This window comes from Cygnus atratus, chromosome 9, assembly GCF_013377495.2.
Source record: "Cygnus atratus isolate AKBS03 ecotype Queensland, Australia chromosome 9, CAtr_DNAZoo_HiC_assembly, whole genome shotgun sequence".
Lineage (NCBI taxonomy): Eukaryota > Metazoa > Chordata > Aves > Anseriformes > Anatidae > Cygnus > Cygnus atratus.
The window spans coordinates 20,683,533-20,707,191 of NC_066370.1; the positions used below are offsets into that span (position 1 = coordinate 20,683,533).

The following is a 23,659-nucleotide window of genomic DNA, read 5'->3' on the forward strand; positions in this document are numbered from 1 at the left end:
ATAACAACCAATTTTTCATTAAGTTTTTAAACATTACAGCAAAACCTTCCCTAGGGGGTATGGCTATTAGAAACATCTAGCACAAGAATCAAAGTGCCCAGTGCTTTTTTTTTTAAACGAAGAATCCAAGCTTGTTTACTAAAAGCATACCCACCATAATAAACTATACTCATGCACTTTTTTCTTAGTAATAGTGGATACAAGAAATGCCAAATCATCTTTCATTTAATACAATAAGGCGACTAATAACTGTCTACATTTGGTTAAAACAACTTCCTGTGAAATCCTAAATCACATTTCCAAGTTCAACCATTTAAGCTTATGCTTTACAAAGAAAAGCATGGGTTTCGCTTTTTTTTTGGGGGGGGGGGGGGGGGGGGGAGTGGGAGGAGGGACACAATCGTTACAACATTCTCTTTTAAATAGAACTGTAGTTTCCCTTGAAACCTTTGACTACCTGCTGAGATATTTATAAAGAAACTTATAAAGAAACATGAAAATCTATATGTAAACTAGAAACAGGTGTGAAATCCTAGACCAACTGAAGACAATGATTTTTGCCATTGATTTCAATGGGGCCAGGGTTTCTCCCACAGTATACAGAAGTTACATTGAATATGGAATTGCAGTTTTAGCTTGGGCAGGATGCAAAATATAATTCCTTATTTCCATAAATAGACTGCAAGACAATTTTTTTTTATGCCCAGCACTATATCGTTAATACTTATTAATAGATTAATCACTTTTCCAATAGGAAAAATGCCCGTTCATTTACTGAGTAATAAAAATATACACCAGAAGGAAAGTCAAAGGCCATTTTGAAAATATTTCCACGTCATATTTTACACACTTACGCACAAACAAAAGACAGTTGGAACTCAGCATTATCTTTCCTTTTTTTTCAGAGCTCTCTCATTTCCATGACATTCTGTAATTTGCATGCAAAAAAGCAATCAGTACAAACACAGGACTAAGTAACAAAAAAAAGAAAAAGCCAGCCAAGCACAGAGTTGAAAACGAGAACTCTCATGCATAAAATAGCAATAGACAGAAATAACAAAAAAAGATGAACAGTATGTGTTGGTATTTGCGGTAGATGTAGGCAAGAGACATGCATTAACTCTAGGCACTATGGAGTATTAAAACATTTGTACTGGAAATGCTCTATTTAGCTCTTATTTTACACAATATTAGTTACTCAGCATTAAACCTGTAGTTCCTAGGCAAAATACTATGTATGTGAGTGATGCATTTAAAAAATTCAAAAATGTTTGTACCAGGTGCATGGATTTGAGAAACAGAGAACTCATGAAGAACCATGAGATTTTAACTGTGAATTTAGGAGCTGGACCGTGTTATTGAAAACCAAAGCTCAATACCTTAATCACTGCATCAACCAGGAGTACAGTTTTAAACCCATTCTAAATACAGAACACCAGAATTATACATCATAAATTAAACATAAGCATTTTTATAGTCACACCTGCAACAATCATTCTCTTCAGTACGGAACCTTGGTGAATGCAATAGCTTTTCTTAATGGAAACCCTGGATGTAATCTGCACAGTATATGACATTAGATAAGTCGACGCTATCTGAACACGCACATTTGAATGCCTGTCTGCCCACCACTCTCATACCACAGCAACTTACTCCTGAAAGAATAAAATTACAAAAGTAAAAGATGTATACAAAGAATAACAGTCCCATGGTGGGTTTTCAGCACAGTGTACAGGAGGAATGAACGTAAAATTCTTAGAGCTACGCATCTAATAGCAATGGAGAGGCAGACAACCAAAGATACATACACATTTTTAGCGGTTTCTTATCTTATATTTTAAAATAAGTCGCCAGAAAGGAACAGATTCTGGAAAGGCAAACAGCATACATTTATCCAAATAACTTGCACGGAGAGGGACAATTTCTTTCCTGTATGAAGCCATGATAATGAATGCTACTGATTTTAATACCTGGCCTTTCTGTGGTATTTTGTTTAGATTATGGTTCCAGATCTCAACATCAGTTACATATTGCATTCAATATGTCAACACAAGGGACAGACCTCAAAGCATCTATAATTTTATAGTCTAGTGAAACATCATTGGGGTTAGCTATTAAAGATAACCCGGGTGATTTTCATATTTATACAGGTGTGAGTTTCACTAAAAGGCACAAAATCAGACCATCTTCCTGATAATCATGCTGCAATACAGGTCAGGTCATGCTTTCCTCATACCCCTTATGTCTCTCCCAATACAGGGGCTCAGCTTGCCCCATCCATGAAGCAGAGAGACATTCCTGATGGAGAGGTGAGGCAGACCTACCAGGCACCACTGATGCTATTAAGAAAGATGAGAATTTCTGCCATGACTTCACTCCAGTCTGCAAGTATAGTGGACCATATTCACCCCTCCCCCCCAGCAACAGTTAGCTTAGAGAACTACAGACCAAAATGCAGTAGAGATTTTCAGCTTCTTGGAATTAGAGTGATGGCCAAGGTCTAGAAACCAACACAGTTTAGACCTCATGCTACAGGCATGGAACTATTTACCTGTTATATGTACTTAACCTATACATACAGGTACGCAGTGAAACAATTTGTATTTGTAAACCTCTCTGCAACCCCTAGAAGAAACATTTGCTCGAGACCTGTTGTGCATATTGCTATCTGAAGCAGCACACAGCAACATAGGGCTATACACTTGAACCCTCAAAGAGGAAGGAGAGCTCTGAATTCAGCTGTTTGTTCTTTGCTGCCTGTTTCAATCTTATGGAAAGATCCTACAAAACAGCAATAGCCATTTTAATTAAAAATAAATCAGGACTGGCTTATGTAGTAGGTGTACCATTTTCATTTATTTTCTGCAGGTTTGAAATAATATTCTACAGAAAATTTATGATTTTGTACGTTAAACATATACCTCAACTGGATTTTTTTCTTTGGCCCTGTCAATTTATTCAATGCAAAATTCTTCAGGTTTTTTCCATCATTTTAATATTCTTTTCAGGTACTAGGAACTAACTTTACAAATACTGATAACAAAGACATGACAGACTCCATACCAAACTCTAGTGAGTGATGTCCCTGCTCGTGGCAGGGAGGTTAGATTAGATGATCTTTAAATGGCCCTTCTAACCCAAAACATTCTACTACTGATTCAAACAAAGAAAAATATAGATATATATTTATATTATAATCCTAATTCTATAGAATTCTATAATCCTAATTCTATAGAATTCTATAATCCTAATTCTATAGAATTCTATAATCCTAATTCTATAGAATTCTATAATCCTAATTCTATAGAATTCTATAATCCTAATTCTATAGAATTCTATAATCCTAATTCTATAGAATTCTATAATCCTAATTCTATAGAATTATGATTACCAAAGTTTTTTGGCCCACTTCTTTCCACTCTTGTTCAATTGGAGCTTCTCTTCACCCTTCACAAAGGCTCATTCACTCCTATTCTTTGATCACTTTACTTATAAAATTGGGCATCCATTAGAAAAAAGCCATTACTTCATTTTATGCCCCCTAAAGGGCATGAATAGTCTTGCTACAAAAAACTAAAGGAATGCTGTGTAAAGGGGAATCTAACACATGCTTTACTCATTTAATTTGAGAATAGTTCTTACATTACAGAAGTTATTCAAATATTTATTCTATTTGCATTGCAATAAGTGTTAACATGAAAATTTAAAATCTCTATAGTTGACCCCTGCATGTTTGCAGGTGGCTTTCCTTTGCTCAGAATGAGAGAAATACCTGTTAGCTGAAGAATAATTATGTGCCCAGAAATTATTAAAGTCCAGCCATGTTAATACTGTTTTTAATCGTTCCCTTTGTTGAAGGACTAATGTACTGCAGCTCACAAATACATTAAAGCCAATTATAAATTCTCTCTTTATGATCTTGATTCACCAGAAATTATCTTTGGCCTTTTGGACCACACGTGCATGGGAGGGATGGACACTTGTAGATGTCATTAGCTTTTCAGCCTAGGAAAGCTGTTTGTCACCAGAAATTCATAGTGGAAGTTGACACCATTTTGTAAAACAGCACAAAATCTCTAATTTAATCTATTCTTATGTATACAGCCACTATTTGGGCCAAAATATTCTCCTTTGGTAATGAGAAGAGTCAGAAAGAAGAAAAGGACCTTTTACATTAGGTTAGGCAGACTCCATTTTAGAAACCACCACAGCAATAACCATTCCTTGAGTTAAGGTGTCTGTTCAATAAAAAGGGAAAGAGGTGAGATTATGGCAAACTGCTGAAATAATACAGGTATTAGAATAATTCACTAAGTGGGTTGCAACACCATGGAATCTATTTATACACACATTAAATTATTATTTTTGCATCTTTAAACTTTGATAAATGCTTTCTTGACCATTTCTTTTTCATTAGCCCAGTTTAACTCAGCTTAAAGACCAACGGAGTGAAATTACTTTGCCTTTTTAGGTACTACTTGGATTCAAGTACAAAACAACCAATCCATTGTTATTTCAACTATAATTTTTCACTAGAATCATATTTTTCTAGCTAAAAAAATCTGTGATGAATTATCAGTCTAGCAGATGTTAGCTGAAGCACAATAACATGTTGTACCTACCTCATGGTTTTAATTCAAAAGAAATTAATGATGAGTTATAATTAACAATCTTCAGACCAACATTTTCAGTGAAGAGAATTCAAAAATCAAAATCTTATATGTTGAAATTAAAACATAACTATATAATAGTTCTTATAAACGTAATGACAAATTGGAAAGATGCAGCATAATAGTCATCTGATGAATAATTTTATAAAATCATTATCTTTCATTTGAAAATTAGAAAGCTGTCAGCAGAAGACTAGAATTCCTTATAGAAGAGATATTTAGAAGGTACAAGTGACAGCTGGGTCTAAACGAAAAACCTAACAAAGAAATCTTTATCATTATACTTTGTCGCAATAGACAAAAAAATCCACTTTATATTTCCCCTTATTACTGTCTTGCTTTTACCACATGCTCACTTTTCCCTGTTATTTCTCCCCTGTACATTCCTGTTATTTGCATAGTGTACTTATTTGTCAAGTGTACCAGCAGGGCAAAGCCTCGGTTGCCTTTGCTTTTTGATAACATTTGCAGTCATGTTTTAACAACAAATGATGGCACAAACCTCAGTCATTTCACCTCTTACTACCTGATTTATGATGACAATCAAATACTGTAATTAGAGCTGCAAGTAACTCAAATTTGCATCTGCAAGTGAATGACAGGTGCAAATTGAACCCACAAAAGGGTTGCCAACTTTCTCTGAAAATTTACATGTATAAATGCTTTGTCACTAAAGAAGCTATTCTGACACTTCAAGACTAACTCCTGCTGTGTCTTTTATAAAATCATATTGCTGAAGTGTCACACAAAGAAGGTTTAATCCTGAGCCTTTTTATTCACAAGATTAATCACACTGGCTGGATCTTGATTTCCCTTAAATCTGAAGGAACTTCATTACCCAACACTACGTTTATATGAATTTAAATGAGGTGAAAATCCACGACTGGATAGTTTCACTTCTCTGCTTCCCATTTTAGGTGCAGCCCAAAATTCAGTGTATTCTCCAAGGTGAGGGCACTTTACATTCACGTATCCTGTGGAGAGCATCCCAAATGAACCCTCGTTTCAGCCTTTCTTTAAAACCCATTCCCTTTGCAATAGGCCACTCCATAAATCTAATTTCCTTTCTAAACGGCTTTTGGTTACATGACATGCCTTACACAGTCGCGCAGCATTACTAGGGAGTAGATGGGATAAGTGCAAATCACTGAGTGAGTTGGTGTCCCGAGGCCCATCCACACGACAGCCATGTCGAGCCCTGAAGCAGCACACGCCTTATCCTCCTAGATGCCTGCTTGCCCAGGGCAGCCTCAGGGTGCCCTACGAGATGGCAGCCACAGGGGTGAAGCTCTGCTCCACTCCATCCCCACCACAGCAGCATGGACAACTGCACTGCTCACACCAGTGAGATTTAACAGGACAGGTTCAGAGATGGCACACATGATTTTTCTTAACTTCTCATGAAGTACCAAGCTAACATCCTAAATTAGTTATCTGCTAACCCTTACAGGTTGCAATGAAAACTTAACTGATGCAGAGCATACTTAGTACAAGGATGAAGCAATTCATTGGAGAAGAACTGACAGACTGATAATTATTCCAGACATAGCAGCTTCGGAACCACGCTGACTTCTGTTCTAGCCCTTGAAAAAAAATCACATTGGAGCATGGAGAGGAGAGAGACATTTTACTTTCCAGTAGGCTAAGCAAAGAAACGACTAAGGAAAGGAGCAGACACTTGAGGTAAAGCAGTGGCTGTGCCTCCCATTGGGATTACCTGCAACAAGAAGGATGCTTCAAACACACTGGGACTCTGTTGGCTAATGTTGAAAGACAGCCCATGCATTTAACAAGAAACACTGCAGTGTGAGTACAAAGCTCCATAGGCAAGGGATGGGCAAGTAACCGACAAAAAACAAATCCAGTAATTGTTGTATGGTTATCAGCATTTACCACTATTGTGCCACTTTACTAGCCTATATCACAAGTCCATGCAGCTTTTAACACTTCACTGGCATTAATAATTCATGTTGTTTACAGATACTCATGTTCCAGGGTGACACCACCACTATAATAATGGAATGCAGCGTTACACAGCTATGCCACCACCTGAACTTCAAGATTATGCATCAGTTTTCTCTCTACAGGTAATGACTGCAATTTAGACCCTAATGAAGACTCATGCACATGCTTAACTTTAAGCCTCTGAGTAAGTTCTCTGAAGTCAACAGGCTAAACCTCCTAATAATATACAGATAGATTCACTCCCATTAACAGAACTGCTCCGCTCCTACATGCATCTGCGCCAGGTCGTCAAATCAGAAATTTGGGGTGCTCAGTCCTGCTTCTAACTGGTAAAACTTCAATCAGTTATTCTGAAGACAAAGCTAACCAATAAATAGAATCTCAGTATCTTGGACATGCTGTCAAAGCTCTGTGATAAGATTGTTGTTATTTTTTTAATAAACACTTTTTTATTCAATTTGTATACATATAAATAAAATGCTAAATCTATTTTCTACATCTCCCATAATCAAACTGCATCCTAACTTTATGGAATATTTGAATTTGTTTTAGATCAGAAGCCTAAAAAATTAGTATTTAACTCATACAATGCAACCAAGAAAGCTGCAATTTTAATATCCAAACTTTAAATTCCAAAACGAAAATTCACAGTTGCCAATTGTAATATCAACATTAATCTTCACATTCTTTCAAATCTCTGTAGTGTTGCTGTAACAGCAATGCAAGTCAGGATGCAGTAAGCAAAGAATGCTTTTAAATCATATAAGAAGGTAGACAGCCAAGAAACGCTAAAGAAAAGTTAAAAAGATAAGGTTTGGGCCCTCTGTTGCTGGTTTTGTGCTTTTTTTGTGTTATTTTGTTTCAGACAGGTGGGTTGGGCCATCAACAAGGAAAAGAGATGTTAGTAAAAATTCTCTGCTACCTCTTGCCTTAAATACCAAAATGATTAAAAGCATTCTTAAAATTTCTTATTCTACTTATTTTTGTCTTTCTGTTCTCAGACCTGGAATGGGAAAAAAGACTAGTCCAGAACAGCCACATCCACAGGTGAGATAGCTTTGGGTCCTTTGCTGGGGACAAATGCTGTCAGTCTGCATTGTGCTGAAAAAGCCTTTTTTCCCCACAACTAATTCTATTAACTTCATAGGCTGCTGTTAGCAGCAGCTATATAGTATTGTTCAGGGCACACCTGAGTATACAGTCCAGCTCTCAAAACCCACTTCCACATCCTAAATAGAGCAAAAACATCTTCACGTAACCATGGACTTGAACATTGCAGAGAATCAACTTAATCATGCATAGTATTTTCATATAAGAGTCTGGATGGAAATAAGTTCTCCCTTCCCCAGTGTACTCCATGTCATCTGTTTTTCAGCCACGTGCTTTTCAGTTCTGTACCATTCATTGTACCACTGTAACCTGTGCATTATTTTTGCCATCTTGCATCCCATAGAGATCATAAGTAATTTGCAAGTTTTATTTTCCAAATATGTTACTATCAGTGGAACTTAATTCTTCAGTTTCCTCACAGAGCTGAAGTTTTTCAAAAAAGTGGTGAAAGGGAAAAATGTAGTTTATGGCTGACTGCAATCCAACCCTCCCCACAAACACTCAGCAGACAGGGGAGGGAGTTGATCAATGAAGTGCTCTGTCTATAAATGTCCTCACTAACCCCAAATCACTACACTTCTTGCAATGCTTTGAGCAGCAAGAAGGAAGTCTGATCCTATTTGTTAACCATAAAGTTTTGCCTTCAGCATCACCCAGAACTTCCCCATCATCTAATGCTGACGCTTGTACCTATGGCACTGAGTTTCCTTGTTCTCACTATTATATCCAATTTTGCCTCTCATGATCTCAGAAAGCAGAGAGAATACTTCTGATACTTTATATCTGCATGTAGAGACATATTTAAATGCCTTAAAACAGTCATACAACAAAGTTTCTCCCAGGAAAATAAAGGTCTGATTCTTTTGGCTATGTACAGCTATCTGGAGATATGTACACACATTTACAGGTGAGTTCTACTATGTACCTTTTTAACAGATTCTTCCCACAGATCTGAAGCTCTAAGCATTACTGAAATATAAATAGAAATACATAAAAATCAATAAGCACCAACACTAATAACCTGGTGTTCAGAACTATAGACTTTCCATTAACTTGGATCTTAAAGAACCAAGATACTCCAAGTCAGATGTTTCTCTGCTATTCAAAGCTTTCAAGGCATCCTTAAAAGATCCTTTAATTGGAATTGTGGTCACCAGCTTTTAGACACGGTTTTACCTGCCTGCATTACCACACCTTTTGACAGAATCAAAGTGCCCAGCTCTGAGTAACAGCAATGAGAGATCTGTGGGGGCAGCACTTCTGGAAAAGGTGGTCAGGAGAAAAGTGCCTTGCCTGAAGTATTTTCTCATGCTTACATACTGTATTTTTAGAAGAGCATAATTTTAGGCAGGAAAACTCAAAACTTCTCGGCAATGGAGCAGTCACAAAACAAGAACAGCACAGCCAGCACTTGAAGATTAGTAGGATCAAATAGATGTCACAAGAAAAAAAATTTCATTTTGACATGTTTTCAATATTAGCACGGTACTTGTTTTGAAACTACAGTTGACTCGCTCTGCATTTTATATTAAGGATTCCCAACTGGATAGATAAAAACCTTATACTGAATGGAGCATGAAAGGAAACCAGTGCATCACTTCTAATGAAGCAGAACTTACAGACAAGCAGTAAAACTTGGGACCACATATTTACACAGTTCCTGTTGACTCCTATAGAAGGACAGAAGGCTCAAAAACCTTCTAGTAGACGCTTTCCACTCATGATTCCTATTTAAAAATTGATTACCTTAACACAGAAGCTGGTGAGCAGGAAGCAATCATCAAAATAGATCTACAAAATGTCAAGTCTGGCTCTACAATATATTATTTACAAAAGCACAGCAAACTTAATAGCAAAATGTCAGAGTAGCCCTTGCTTCCATTTCCATGACATCCATTTAGGTGAGAGTTGACGGGTTTGGGACAATATAACATTCCTAATTCTTTATCTGCTGACAATGACTCTGCTCTCTGGAGGAAAGCACTACAATGCACAGCAGATAAAAGCAAAACATTTCTCGGCACTGGACAAAAGGTACTCTCACTTTATTTCCTTCTCAGAAGTCTACTTATGTAGGATCACTGTAATGGGCACAGTTAATTTTTATACTGAGCTACGTTTCTCTTTTTTAAAGCTAATCCCGGTGTGGTAAAAGGTACTTTCTTTTCCTAACAAATACGAAATTTCCATAAGCAGTGTGAATTACTAAATTATAACGATGGTCCATGGTTTCACACTACTCCTTTTGATAACAAGACCAGTAGCTAAATTAAATATGGAGTTCTGTAACAACTGTGCATCACATTCAGTTACTTTATAATCACTAACTCTCAAGTTAGTATTTTTGTTTTTTAAAAAATAGTCCCTAATATGATTAGAATATCTTCTGTTTAGAAAGTAATCAAATCTATAGGGATATTTTTGAGACACTCCTCATGACTCCTTAGTCAACTGGAGTTAAAAATATCACAATAATCCAAGCTCCATCCCACTGAGCTGAATATTTACAGCAAGCACAACAAACTACTGCAGCAGAACAGTATTTCAGACTACCAAGCTACCAAAATGGAAAAAGCAAAAGTAGTTCCTGGAACAGGCAGCTTTTCCTATGGGGCAGCAAAGATCGATTTTGCTTATGGACCCATCAGTCAAGAATCTCACTCCTTGTTTTTACTTAATCATCAGCAATGGGAAGTTACCATAGGGTGGAGGCAAAATTTTGAATTTGCAATTTTCCTTTAAGGTTTAGTTTGCTAGCATTGTAGATTCATTAAAGTTTTGGTAACACTAGACATTATTTTTGGCTCTTCAGCTACAGAATTATTAACTGAAGTGTAAATGTAAGGTATGTATAGAAACAGGAACAATCCAATTAACTTCAACAGATTTAGAGCTTCTAAATCATACCTTCATATTTATAGATGTGCTAAGTCTACTTTTAAGTCACAAAGTTAATATAGGAGAAAGTTTTAGAAGTGTATGTGGACATAAATGACTAGTTTTTGCTAATCCCCTTTCTCCTGCAATTTTCTTTTTATACTTTGGATATATCTGATGGAAAAAGACTAGATACAGACAATAGTTTGAAAGCAAGAAAAAACTTATTACTGATAACTCAAAAACAAAACTTCATTTTTCTTTTGTTGGCGAAATTTCTTTTATTGGTGAAATTAGGTTTCCTGGAAACAATATTGGTCAGGAACACCAAACAATGATATTCAGTGTCTTTTTTTCATCTCAAAAGTTTTTGATAGAATAGTTCTATTTTGTTATCACTGTTATGCAATCTTATTTTTTTGAAATAATTCTAGACAATAAGACTTCTATACAAACTAAGTACAATAGGCTCTTCATTTAACAGAATTCAATATATTTTCATATTGTCAGAAATGGTTAAGGAGTGTTGACTGATGTTTCTGAATCCCACTCCAGTTTCCAGAAGTTCAAATTAGACAAGTGGGGGGTGGGAGATGTACACATTCCTCACATGAAACCCAGGAAGATTTGTGGTTTCACTTCTTGACACAATTTCATAGTTTTATAAAACTTGCCAGTTCATTGCTAATTTGAGTATGGAGTTCATTTCATGCAGACAGGAAGAATTTAAATTAAAAATTCTCAGTAAATTGAACGTGCTGTGCACCATTATGCCTATATAATAGTCTGATATGCTATTGTCTTGAATATTAGTGCATGTCATTGAAAGCACAGATGGGTGATTCACATAAATATGTGTCATATGCAAAATTCACTGAACCTTTAAAGTCTTCCAAACTAGTTGCATCTGTCATATCTATTCTGTCAAATAATAAACTGCAGAGCCCATTTTGAGTTTCAATCTTGAATTAAAGGTCTGTAAAAGCTCCCTGGCATCATCCTTTAGAGACAAAATTCCGTTGTTGGGACCTGTGAAGAACAAAGTATCTAGAAACCTGTACCGTTTTGGTAGCAAGAAATTTCATTTACATTTCTTTACAATTACTTGGGTCCCAGAAAACCTGTTACCTTACACCCTAAGACTTCTCACTGGAAAAAATGTGCTAATCTCCAATCACTAAAAATTTGCCCCAATGTTTCACTATAACTTTGAATTTTAATTTCCTAAAAAGAAAATTATACATTTAATGTGCTTTCCAGACAGCTGTGGTCCATATTCGCCAGGCATACAGTACTAATTTGGAAAATGAATATCATTTACTTGATGAGTCACAATGACTATCAGTAAATACATAAAAGTTCTTTACTAGAGACTAGTCTTGCAAGCAGCATTACATAGAAATTGTACTTAAACACACAAACAGCTCCCCTAAGAACTGAGGCCAAAGCTAACAGCTCCCATCTTCTGTATTGATTTCATACTTCTGGTTGATGAAGTCCAGAAGTGAGATATTGTCAAAGAGTGCAAATTGCGAATGCAGAGCCTGAGTTTTATCTGTTTTGTAGAACAGAAATCCCAGGGCATGGCAGACAGCCTCCTGCTGCAGATGAAATGATGCTCCATTAAAGCCAGGCACCTCGGGCACTGGTCTGGCTATGAACAACGGGAATGGTTCTAGTACCACACAGCACGCTCCCAGCTGCTGTCTCCTTCAGGCCCTGTGAACATGCTTTTGCCTGGTCACGTGTCAGGAGAAACCACAGATATTGCCCACACCACCTCACCCCTTCCACAAGACTCAGAGGAAGCAGGAAGAAGATGCAGAAGCTATTTATTCAGTGATAGTTCAGAAGTCTCAATGTGTATTTTCAGAAGGGGAAGGGGATTCTGTAGATAGTTGCCAAATTATTGTTCTTTATTTTAACTATGCTGGTTCTTCTGTCAGATTAATAATTAAATGTTACAGTGCCTAAAGCTCCATGTAGAATTTTCTAAAACAAAATGTAATTATAATTGCAAAGTTACATCTTAACCATACTTTCTTTTTTTTTCTTAAATATTTTGCAGGACCAGGGGTTAAAGCAGTTATACGAATGCCTGGCAGCAGGACACCAGGCAACCAAGAAAAACATTCCAAAAGAGCTAATTTAACTTCAGGTCATACCATCAGAAGTAAATTAATGTTTTAAGTTGTATAAAATCATTTTTCCTTCCTATAATACTGCAGTATGCTCTTCCCATATGCCAGCTCATGAGAATAAAATCACCCTCACTTTTAGCACATTAAAAATTCCTACATCCAGTAACAGTTAAATTAGTCAAAGGTTAATTAGTATCTTTTTAAAGGGAAACTGAAGTTACCCCAGCAGCATTTGAAATATTTTTTTAAGCATTAAAAACCACATTAACATGACCATTAGAAATATACTACAGATTGATTCCTTACTTGGTAATAGTAATGACTGAATCGATAGCAGTTGCACAATTTTTTTTGTCTAGTGGTAAATCTGAAAATGAGCGAGACAGCAAGCTGTTGTATTAAAAGCTCTATATCATAACATAGCAGATAAAATATGGGGCTTTTTTTAATGTATATTTAAAATTAGATCCATTTTAGTAAACCATGATTCCCTGATCATGTGAAATGCCCCCGACTAACTGAATACAAATGCAGCATTTTCTGAAGTGAAAATAAAGCCAGAGAACCAGGAAAAGGCCCAAGTTACAAAAGCAACTTGCAGTTATGCCCTACTTTACAAAGCTAAGTGGAATTCATGTGGTTCATAAGCCCTTGGTAGCCTTTTGTAAAGGGATGAGCTTGTTTTGTTGTGTTTTCTGAAACACCAACCCTAGGTCAATATTGTGCCATTAAAAATAAGTAGTTCACACAGCTCTCTCAGATGTCTGCAATCTTTAGAAATATTACAGGTACTCACACAAATAAGGCATTTTTCAGAAGCAGTCGCAGCATTTTTATTTTTGGAAGAGTTAAAGGATGAGTAACTTTAGATGTAGGTTTCTTCCGGCTTTGGAGGATGAAAGGGATTAATGGAGGGTCACAAGAGAAGGATGGGAAAAGTGGAAATAAGAGGACAGTGCTATTGGATGTGGCTTATCCTTTCCCTAGGCAGTGATTAGAGGGGTCTAGGAGAGAAAAAAGGGATTGACTTCTTGTTGCATGTTTTACACAGTTATTCCAACAGAAGGATGAGTATGGTGAAAGAGATTTTTCCTATTCTCTTTGTCAAAGTAGGACTCAGGTCATGACATTCTTTATACAGAATTTGATTTAGTGTAAAACCCTTAGCTCCTTCAGGCTAAGAGTTACTGTAAAGGCTGGGAAGGACACCGCATGTCCTTGTTTTATTAGGGGAATTGGAAGAAAGCTGAAAAAAAACAGTTATGTGCTGCTTTCTCAGAAGTAATGTATATATATAAGAGATCACCAAGAATCCTTGAGATTCTTGTACTGTAAATCTGAACTGGATTCACAACTACTCATGCTATTATAGAGAAAGCTATGGCAACTGCTTATCAGGTACTTAGTAGAGCAAAACAGTTCCTCAAACACGTTTTGCTGAGTTTTTTTTTTCTTTTTTAAATATCATTAAGATGAACAACACAGCTAGGTATATGAGTATAGGAGCAACTTCAGAATCCTTTGTTTAAAAATAAGAATAAAGCATGTTCTAGGGACATCACACAAAAATCCTATAGAACTGGAAACTCTACAGTGCTAACGCAGATCTTTGTACAAATAAGAGCACATTGCATTCTTCTGCTGCACAGACAATAGAAAAAAATCCACTTCCATACCTCTTGAGTATTTGATAGGCTTTGTAAACAGTGCATACGATTGCAACAAAGGTTTTTTCAGAAGTCTGCATTTAGTTGCTCTCAAAAGTTTTGTTAAAACATCAAACTATGCACTAAAATTCTTCCTTCTGATTTCTGCAATATTAAAAAAATACTACAGTTGAAGTTCCAAAGGTGGGGGGAAAAAAAAGACTTCTCTAGATATCTTTCTGAAAAGATTACACTATCATGCATTTGCTAAGAAGGCAGGAAATGGAACATCACCCGGCAGGCCTCTGGTACTGCGAAGCTCACAGTGAGGCAGTACTGGGAGCCGTGCATATACTTCTGTCTACCAGGTTAGAGGAAGTACAATGCGAAGACTCAAAACATGCAACAGACAGCAACTGGAGTAATTAAGGTTCTGTGAATATAAGACATGATACAAGTACACTAAAATTAATTCTCAGATTTTAGGATACAAGAAACTAAATATGTTAAATATATGTAACTAGGAAAAATATATGCCAGTGAGCCGTTTGAGATGAAGCCTACTGTTCAGGTATGGTACGATACTAAGGGACAAAGATGAGGACTGCTAGAGAAGCGACAGTTAAAGAATGAGCCTAGGCTTAACTTAAGGTGACTTGAGCATAATTCTTCTGCAGCATGGTCAGAAATAGGTGCTTTGTGTAGCTTTTAAAGGCTGAGTAGAGGGAAAAGAAAGTCAGAGGTTCAACTACTGTGAAAAGTTAACATTAATTGTAATTTATATGGTTATATAGACTCAGGGCCTTCTGAGACCTGAGCTAGAACAAGCTGGGGACATTTTCAGAGGCACTGAAGAAAGTTAAGCAGTGCCTTTTGACAAGCACTTCTTCCTGCCTTCAACCATTTCTTGTATTTATTACTGTTCTTACACATGTACACAAATTTCTTATAAATGAATGAATTTGCAATCACAACTCACCTGTGAAGGAGAGATGGTTTTACATTTCTTCCTAGGAAAATGGAGTGATGAAATAGTTTGAGGTTGCACAGAAAGTCTGTGGCAAAACCGTCTTTGTTTTATCTCATTTCACATTCCTTCTCTATAAGCCTGTGCACACCTGAAGCACTGAGAAGCATTTTATCCCCTGTATGATTTGCAAAGCCTTCAGGAAGGTTAATAATGTGCTATTTCTATACAATTCTGCAGAAAAAAAGTGGGGGATACTCTAGTCCTCAGTGATCAGGTTTTGATGGTTTTCTTTCTGGGAAGTGTTCAACATAATTTTCTCCACCTTACTGTATCAGCATCTTAATACAATTGCTATTTCACCATATATTGTTTCTTATTCCCGTTTGTTAAGCCCTTGCTTCCTGCATCAAGGGACAGAATATATATTCTCTCAGGCATTCACTCCGAGTTTTGACATTTTCCACATTTTTGTGACCTTCAAAAAAGTAACTTTATGATTAGCACAGAAATACAAGACAGACCTCCCCAAGAAATGATCGCTTAAATGGTTTCTTATGAAATCTTATAATTTAACCTATTATAAAGATTCTCAAAGTAAAATTAGGTTTCTTACATCCACTGGAGGTGATGCCCTTTATTTTTTTCTGCTGTTAATTGCCTTCTTCATCTTTGTGACTTCAATTTTATGATTCCTTTTTCCAACAGCAGAAATACTGAAAAGACTAGTTTTCTGTCTCTATTTCCCAAATGGAAAATTAGGAAAACACTGAAAAGGTAAACATCCAAATGATACTTATGCTGCTTCACATCCCTTCAGAGTTCATGATACTACTTTCCCAGTTGGTTTTAGTGACAACTACTCAGCACAGAGTAATCCCACCCTGTATGAATAAAACCAGTTATTACACAGTACACCACAGCTAACATCTGCTTCTGTGCATTGGGCAAGCATGAAAGATCAGAGCCCTTAACATCCCTGGTGGGCCCTGTTCTGTAGGCTTAAGACATGCAATGAGCATATAAACCCACTGCTGACTCATGTACAAGGATAAGTTAAACACTTTCTGTGCCTTTTCTCTTTTGCTCCTTATATGATACTGTTTTTTCAAATATACTTTTAGTCATTTAACCCTGACATAGTACAGCAATATCCTACTTGAAACTGCAGATTCATTGGCTAAGACAAAGCACAGAATGGCTTTGTGATCCGATGTGCATTCCACTGGGGACAAAATCATGCACGTTTTGGTCTCATACTGAGCCCAGATACTCATTTCAAATACTGCAACCAACACTTACACCTGATAATGGTAAAAACCTATTTAAAGAGTGCCAAAATGGGTTTCCTTAAGATTGTCATGCAAGTCATCTTGTGTTCTTCTTACACCTCTTCCTATTTCCAAATTTCTACTTGTCTTTTTTTTTTTTAAAAAAAAAACAACCTTCCCCACACCCCCCAAGTAAAAATCTTTCTTCCAGTTTATAGAAAAATTCTATTAAAAACAAACTTTCCTGCAGCTGCTTCTCAGTCCTTCCACTGTGGCTCTCCTTGCTTGTTTTTAATCAAAATATTGTTCTGACTGCAGCAGACAATACTCTTCTACTTATGGTCAATTACTTTTTATTACTATGTCAGTGTTTTTAATCTATACTTTCAGGTCATGGTACCACATCAATCCAAATCTCAACAAACTCATGATTTTGCGTGTGTTTTGGTCTAGGAGTCTTTGTTGTTACCCAACCCTGCTGGGAAACCTCTAGCTACTCTTCATGTGCTACTCTGGTTTTTGAAGTCCTAGCCCTGAACAGCGCTACCCAACTATGGCAGGAGTGCAATGCAAGTATTGCTTTCACAGACTCCAGAATATAAATGGGCCACTAACAGTGGTCACAAGAAAAAAAAGTCTAAATTCCTACTCCTCTCATTTGTTCCACTTTTACTCTATTGAGCGTATAACAGTCAGTTTCAATGAAGCAATTCCTAAACCAGTAGAAACCAAGTCTGGCTCTATACTTACTCAATTTTCATGTATCTAGTCAATCACTATTAAAGGATTTCTCTTCACTGAAGTGTTAAAGGCAGATCTTGCCTGGATGCTCTCTAACCAGTTTCCTATCCACACAACACAACTCTTAACCCAGACATGGGGTAACCGCAGCATTCCTGTTGATCCTTTTAGGTACAGTTTAACACTACACCACTGCTTACTGTAAAATAGTAATTCACATGCTTTGCGCTGAGGCGCTAAACCTCTCAGGTACAAATAACCCTCACAGCTATTCAACAATTCTCCACAGTCCCCTAAAGACAAGTCCTCCAATACTTCCCTGATAAAGATGACTAGACCAGCTCAGCTTACGGGTCCCTACGAGCTGTGAAGGTGACCTCTGACATCCTGCAGACACAAACAAGTGCTCACAGCACCAGCACAGAAAACTGGAACATATTCCAGGGGGCTTCTCAGCGTAGCTGCCAAAGCAGGAATTCACATGAAGACCGATCACTGAAACTCTCCCCTATGCAGAAGGTTTCTCCAAGGTGGATCAGACTTCGAGGGAAACCAACTGCATGCTGCTTCCTTGCTGAAATAACTTCTAAATAACAACTGGCCTTGCTAGTTTAGAGACCCCATAAGCCTCCTCTTGAATCACCAAAACCATTAATGTTACCAATTTGGTGCCATACATCTCTACAGCCGCAGATGTTTCTAATGCAAATACCTGATGAGAAACAAAGCTTTTGTACAGAGAAAAACCTATCTATTCCACGAATAAGTTGGTTATCCAAGATAGAAATATTTCATTTGTAATTACTGTAACTAGAGATTCAGGTTCATGATAAATTTTACTAGGGAAATCTTTCGTCTTGCCTCATGATATTGAATTATCAAATCACTCTTATTCAATCGGTTCTTTTTTTTCCCCAGAACCTTACCATTAATTCTGTATCATGTATTGTTTATATATTTAAGAAATATATAGCCCTAACTATGACATTTCCCTTTAGTATACTTTCCACATTTAAAAAGACCAAAATCACTGAGTATGAAGCTCCACAATAAATTAACTAGAAAAAATTAACTGGCAAAAAAAAAGAAAACAATTTAACAGGAAGCTGTAACACCACCAGAAATCTAAAACTGCCAAGACGACAGGAAGCAAAAGCTCCCATGCCATAGGTCTCCCCTGAGACAGTGTGCGCCCACCAAGCAAAGCTCAAGCAATGTTTCATTCCAAAACTACCTCTGCTATGGAAAGTAAATCTACAGGGGACATGCATAGTCCTCTACTAAAATTCAGTGGTACCTTGGTGCCTGTGATATCCTGGCTAAATCATGCCATTTTTTATGCATGAAAGAAAAGTCTCAATTAGTTCCAAATGCAAGCATTTAAACCCTTCCTCAGACTGAAAGCTAACAACACAGCATCCCTCTCTCTCTACACTATTCCCCACAGAGTATTCGGTCAAATTCAAGGTCTTGCTGTTATACTTCAAAACCCTCTAAGGAACTGATTTAAAATACCTGTGAGAGTGCCTCTCTTCACAACACTAACATCCCATGAGAACAATGTTCCCCAGAAACTTTGAAGCTGTCATCCTCAAAGATAACACTTATGATTACAGGAGAGAGGGCTATTTCCAGAGGACTTCAGCTTGGGTTCACACCAGAGGAGTTTACAGTGACCATAAATACAAAAATAAAGTAAAATTCACTTCTGTAGCTCACTATTCTTAAAGGTATGATAGAAGTAAAGTTAAAGGAGTAACATCATTAGAATAAGGAAAGTACAGAAATTAAATTAAAAAGCTATATAATTCCAAATATTACACAGGATGGAACGTATCAGTAGTGCAGTTTATGTTAATCCTTGGAAAAGGGATTCTACAGTGAAGATGCATGAAACAGCAAGGATACACATAGGATCAGGCTAAAAAAAGTGCTTTTATAATTGACATCTTTCCTAGTTAAAAAATTTTAGGACATGATAATAAAAGCAAAAATCAATGAGGTTTCCTAGCATAAACACGCAATCATTTGATAAGCACACACTCCATTTACATTTTATGGGTCAGTTTGGTTCGTGTTTTTCCCTCCGGTACTGGGACAAGCAAGGACCTAAAGCCATTCATCAGCTTAAACATTGCTGCCTTTTAGAAGTTAAATGGCCACAGAAGCAAAGGTTTGTGTAGCAGTGATCTAACGCAAACAAGAACTGCAGTGTGAGGGGTTTGACAAACTCACGCCAGCAGCCCACTTCAGAGCTATGCCTATCAGTTTACCTTATCTCTGTCTGCCTCTTGCAGTAATCTTGCACAAAACCATTCAAGGATATTCTGTCCCGTGTGCGCTGTAACACTGACCTAGTGCTGAATTAATAGATAAGCAAGAGCTTTAGCTTCTATTTTCATTGATTTTATGGACTTAACTTAAAACCATTTAGTTATTTGAAGGTTTCTTTGTTAATGTTATTTAAGTATGTCTCAGGGATATAGCCTCCTACAAGACACAGGAATATTGCTCATTTACATGCAATATTACATTAATCAGTACCATCGATTCTTGTTGCTTGTTATAATGATAATGTGCACCAGGACTATTACAACGGATGGTATGAAGAGGGACAGGTACTTCCCTCCTTGCTGAAGCTGTAATCAACAGAATTTTACTCCAAGTGTCAAAAGACTTCTCATAGGCCTTACATGAATAGCCCTGAAAACACACCGGAGGAGCAGACTGGACTGAGGTATTAACAGGGTACAGGATTTTAACTCCATTCACAGAAGCGAAAATCGGCTTCAATATCTTTGTTTTAAGTGTAAAAGTAAAGAACAGTTGATCAGATATTGAATTAAAGCCTCATTTCCCATTTCAAATTAAGACACACCAAGGCTTCTGCCTAAGATTTGTCGTGCATTTTTCCTGTGCTTGCGAAGCCCAGCACTCCGTGCACTAAAGCCACAACACAACTCAGCTTATGTAGTATTGGGAATGTTGCTATCCCAAAAAGGAGGTGAAAACTTCACAGATGAAGTTATACCTATTACTTTCCCCCATTTCCCCAATTACAGCAGCACCACCGTGCTGCTGCAAGTCAGTCACAGATTTGCCCAAAGGTTTAAGGTCTTGCCATCAGCCTCGTTCCACTGGATGTGCTCCTTAAGGTGACATGAGCACAGATGTTAGCACCCAGCAGCAAAACACCCACCAGGGTATTTTGCATCCTAGACCACAAGTACAGCCAAAATATAAGGTACCTGATGGTACAGGCTCCTTACTCAAAACAGGCAAAATGACAAATCAATTGTGACACTCATCCTTTTATTCGTATAGGCTAGATATATAAGCTCATTACTGCTTTTACTATTCTATCCTATTTCTATAAAACCATGAGGAAACATTTAATATCAGGAACATAGATTGCTTTCAGCTATCTTAGCTGTAATAGAAATAAGCCAAACATGCTAGAAAAGTGTACACGAGCGTCTCCTAAATATATGCACAGAATTCGTGATGTCTGTGCCAGCTACTTGTTTTACCTCAATAACCTGAGAAAATCTAACCTCAGGCTGTGCCTCACCCACAGTTTGCACAGCAACATGTGTGATGTGCTCCTGCCAGAAACTCATCTCTTCCTGCAAGATGACCAGGTAATATGATCATGACATACCATCTGGATTTACCAGGCTATTTTGTCTTTTCAAGAGGTATTCAGTCAACATCTAAAAGGTCAGATTTGAACCATCTGTGATGTAAAGTAGTTATATCTTTTCATCACAAATACCCCAAACCTTAACTAAGGCAGTTTGGCAGATGCAAAACATGAAAAAAATTAATGAGGTAAAAGGTATTTATCATTTCTGGTTTTTTTTGATGTGAAATACCTGGATGTGGATTTATTTGGTTAGGTGTATCTTGAAAATAATTTGAGCCAGCTTACTACTATTTTATATTAAAATGATTCTTTGAAGCTTTTCCTTCCAGCTTTGATCAAGGAACATCAACTTCACATTATATTTGGAACCCCAGACTGCACAACACAGACTTAGAACAAATGCAGAGATGAGCCAAGATCCAGAAATTGTTGAAATGCTGTTAATCACCACTGCCAAAGTCAACGTGAGCTGTTTGAGCCCTGAAACCAAAGGAGATGCTTTCTGCATGAGAGGAAAAAGTTGAAATCAGCAGTATTTCAGATACTTATCTACGCTTTTGCATGCTCACCTAAAACAGTGTTATCACTGATGATCAGGTATTAGGAATGCAAGGTTTATGAGGAGAGGTAGCACCTTTTAATAGGACCACAGTCTAATCATAAAAAAGTAAATGCTAAAAAAAAGTAATTTGGTAAAAAAAGATTAAAATCACTGCATCAAACAAAAGACATTCTACCTTCAAACTTAGCATGGAGTTAACTGATTGACCTGAGGAAAGGACACCTGCATAAAATTACTGCTGCTTTTCCACCAGCAGTGGATGACATCATGGACTAGAACTGTCAAAGCCAGCTGGTATTTCAGTGACTAAATAGCACTTCATACACTTACAAGAAATAGAAAGAGTAAAGAAATAAAGCAACAAACAAAAACAAGTGGCTTTTATTTCCTCAAGTATTCTAGTGTTCTCCTTTTTTTTTTTTTAATGACTCTGTACCAGGAGATGTTATGGTAAATTGATAGCAGTCACAAATCCTAAATACAGACTCAAGCTTTGAAAAGATATGCAGAAGTAAATGAGCCCTCATTTCATTTTACCACATCACTAAAATTTCTCAATGGCTTTTTCCTCAACATGTTTTATGTGCTCTCTGCTTCTTGCTTTTTTTTCCTTGAATAAGACAGAACTGTCATTGCCATGGAAAAATAAACAAACCTTGAATGCTGTTTGCTAACTACAAACAGCAAAAAGCTGATGCAACATAAGGTTATAATTGTAATAACTGAATGCTAGTGAAGCAATTGTCTTATATATTTGTGCTGACAAGAATTCAATGAACTAAAATGCTGTATATACATAGTCTGAAGCCATTTAAAAATAATCAGAAATGGAACTGACACTTGCAGTATTTTGCATGTAAATCTTACCCAGATGGCAAATGAACTACACGTCAACTTGTATCTGAATCTAAGGCAAAGTGTACCTCTCACCATTTGAATTGAGAACAAACATGATATAATTTTGATCATAAAGATCTCATGCCATAAAGTCATACAGTCTGTTCCTGCTTTTAACTGTTTTCCCACCTTTTAACTCTTTAGGTGTTTTCCCAGCAGAAAACACAAGGAGCTAGAACAGATCGCTTTGCTTTTCAGTAAACACACGCAGTTTTGTTTTACAGGCAGCACATTATGAAATCAGTTAATAAGGTGGGAAATAATACAATATTCTCTTGCTAAATTCTGAGTATCACCTAATTAATCACTTGAGTATCACGTTCTAATTAATAATGTTTATTCTAGCTGCTGCACTATGAATGTGAAGTTTAATCCACATTACACATCAATTACTCTAACATCCTAGTCTCACTTCAAAAACAAAGCAGCATGAAAGCACATTGCATTTACCTATACTGATATTTATCCTATACAAAGGTTTGAATGCCTTGTGTAGAACACAGTGACTGAATGGTATTTCCCCCCCCTCTGCAGGCTTTGTCTTTCTTCCAAGTTCAAGTTTTCAGCAATTAATTGCAATTGGTAAATACAAGTGGTTTTCAAACCCTTATTTGATTTTTTTCTACTCCATGCAATTGTCACCACAAGCAGAGATGTGTAATTCCAAGCCTTTAGCCTTCGAAAAAACACGAGAGCAAGTAATTAGAAAATATACAAAATCATGATACTCTGCTGTTACCTATCCTTTCATACATGTCCACCCAATAGGTTGGCCTAAAACATTATTTGTTATTCAGAAAATGCAGATTCTAGCTATCTATATTACACCTCAGTCAAGCAAAACTAGCTCCCTGAACTCCAAGCAGCATTCACCACTTCCACTGCTCAGCAGCTAGAGTCTACAACTGGGGTGAAAAATATTTACAAAGACATAACGAGTCACTAACAAATGCTAATCTTAGATGTCCTCAGTGAGGAGTCCCTGTGCTTTTTGTAGCCTCTGCCCTACATAGGCTACAAACCAAGAAAGGGTCTAATGGAACCTATTACAGGTACCTCATTTAATTTGCCAAATGGGTGAAAGCTGCCTAAGACTAAGAGAAACCTCTAAGTGACCTAGCAACCATAAGACTTGAATCTCTACTCAAAGTGCAAAATAGCCCTAA

At 36.9% G+C, this 23,659-nt stretch overlaps 1 protein-coding gene across 7 annotated transcripts in view; it reads right to left on the reverse strand.

The window, feature by feature from the left end:
* Nucleotides 1-23,659, reverse strand: part of NLGN1 (neuroligin 1) — a 291,986-nt gene that overhangs the window by 199,881 nt on the left and 68,446 nt on the right. The gene's annotated exons all lie outside the window — the stretch shown is intronic.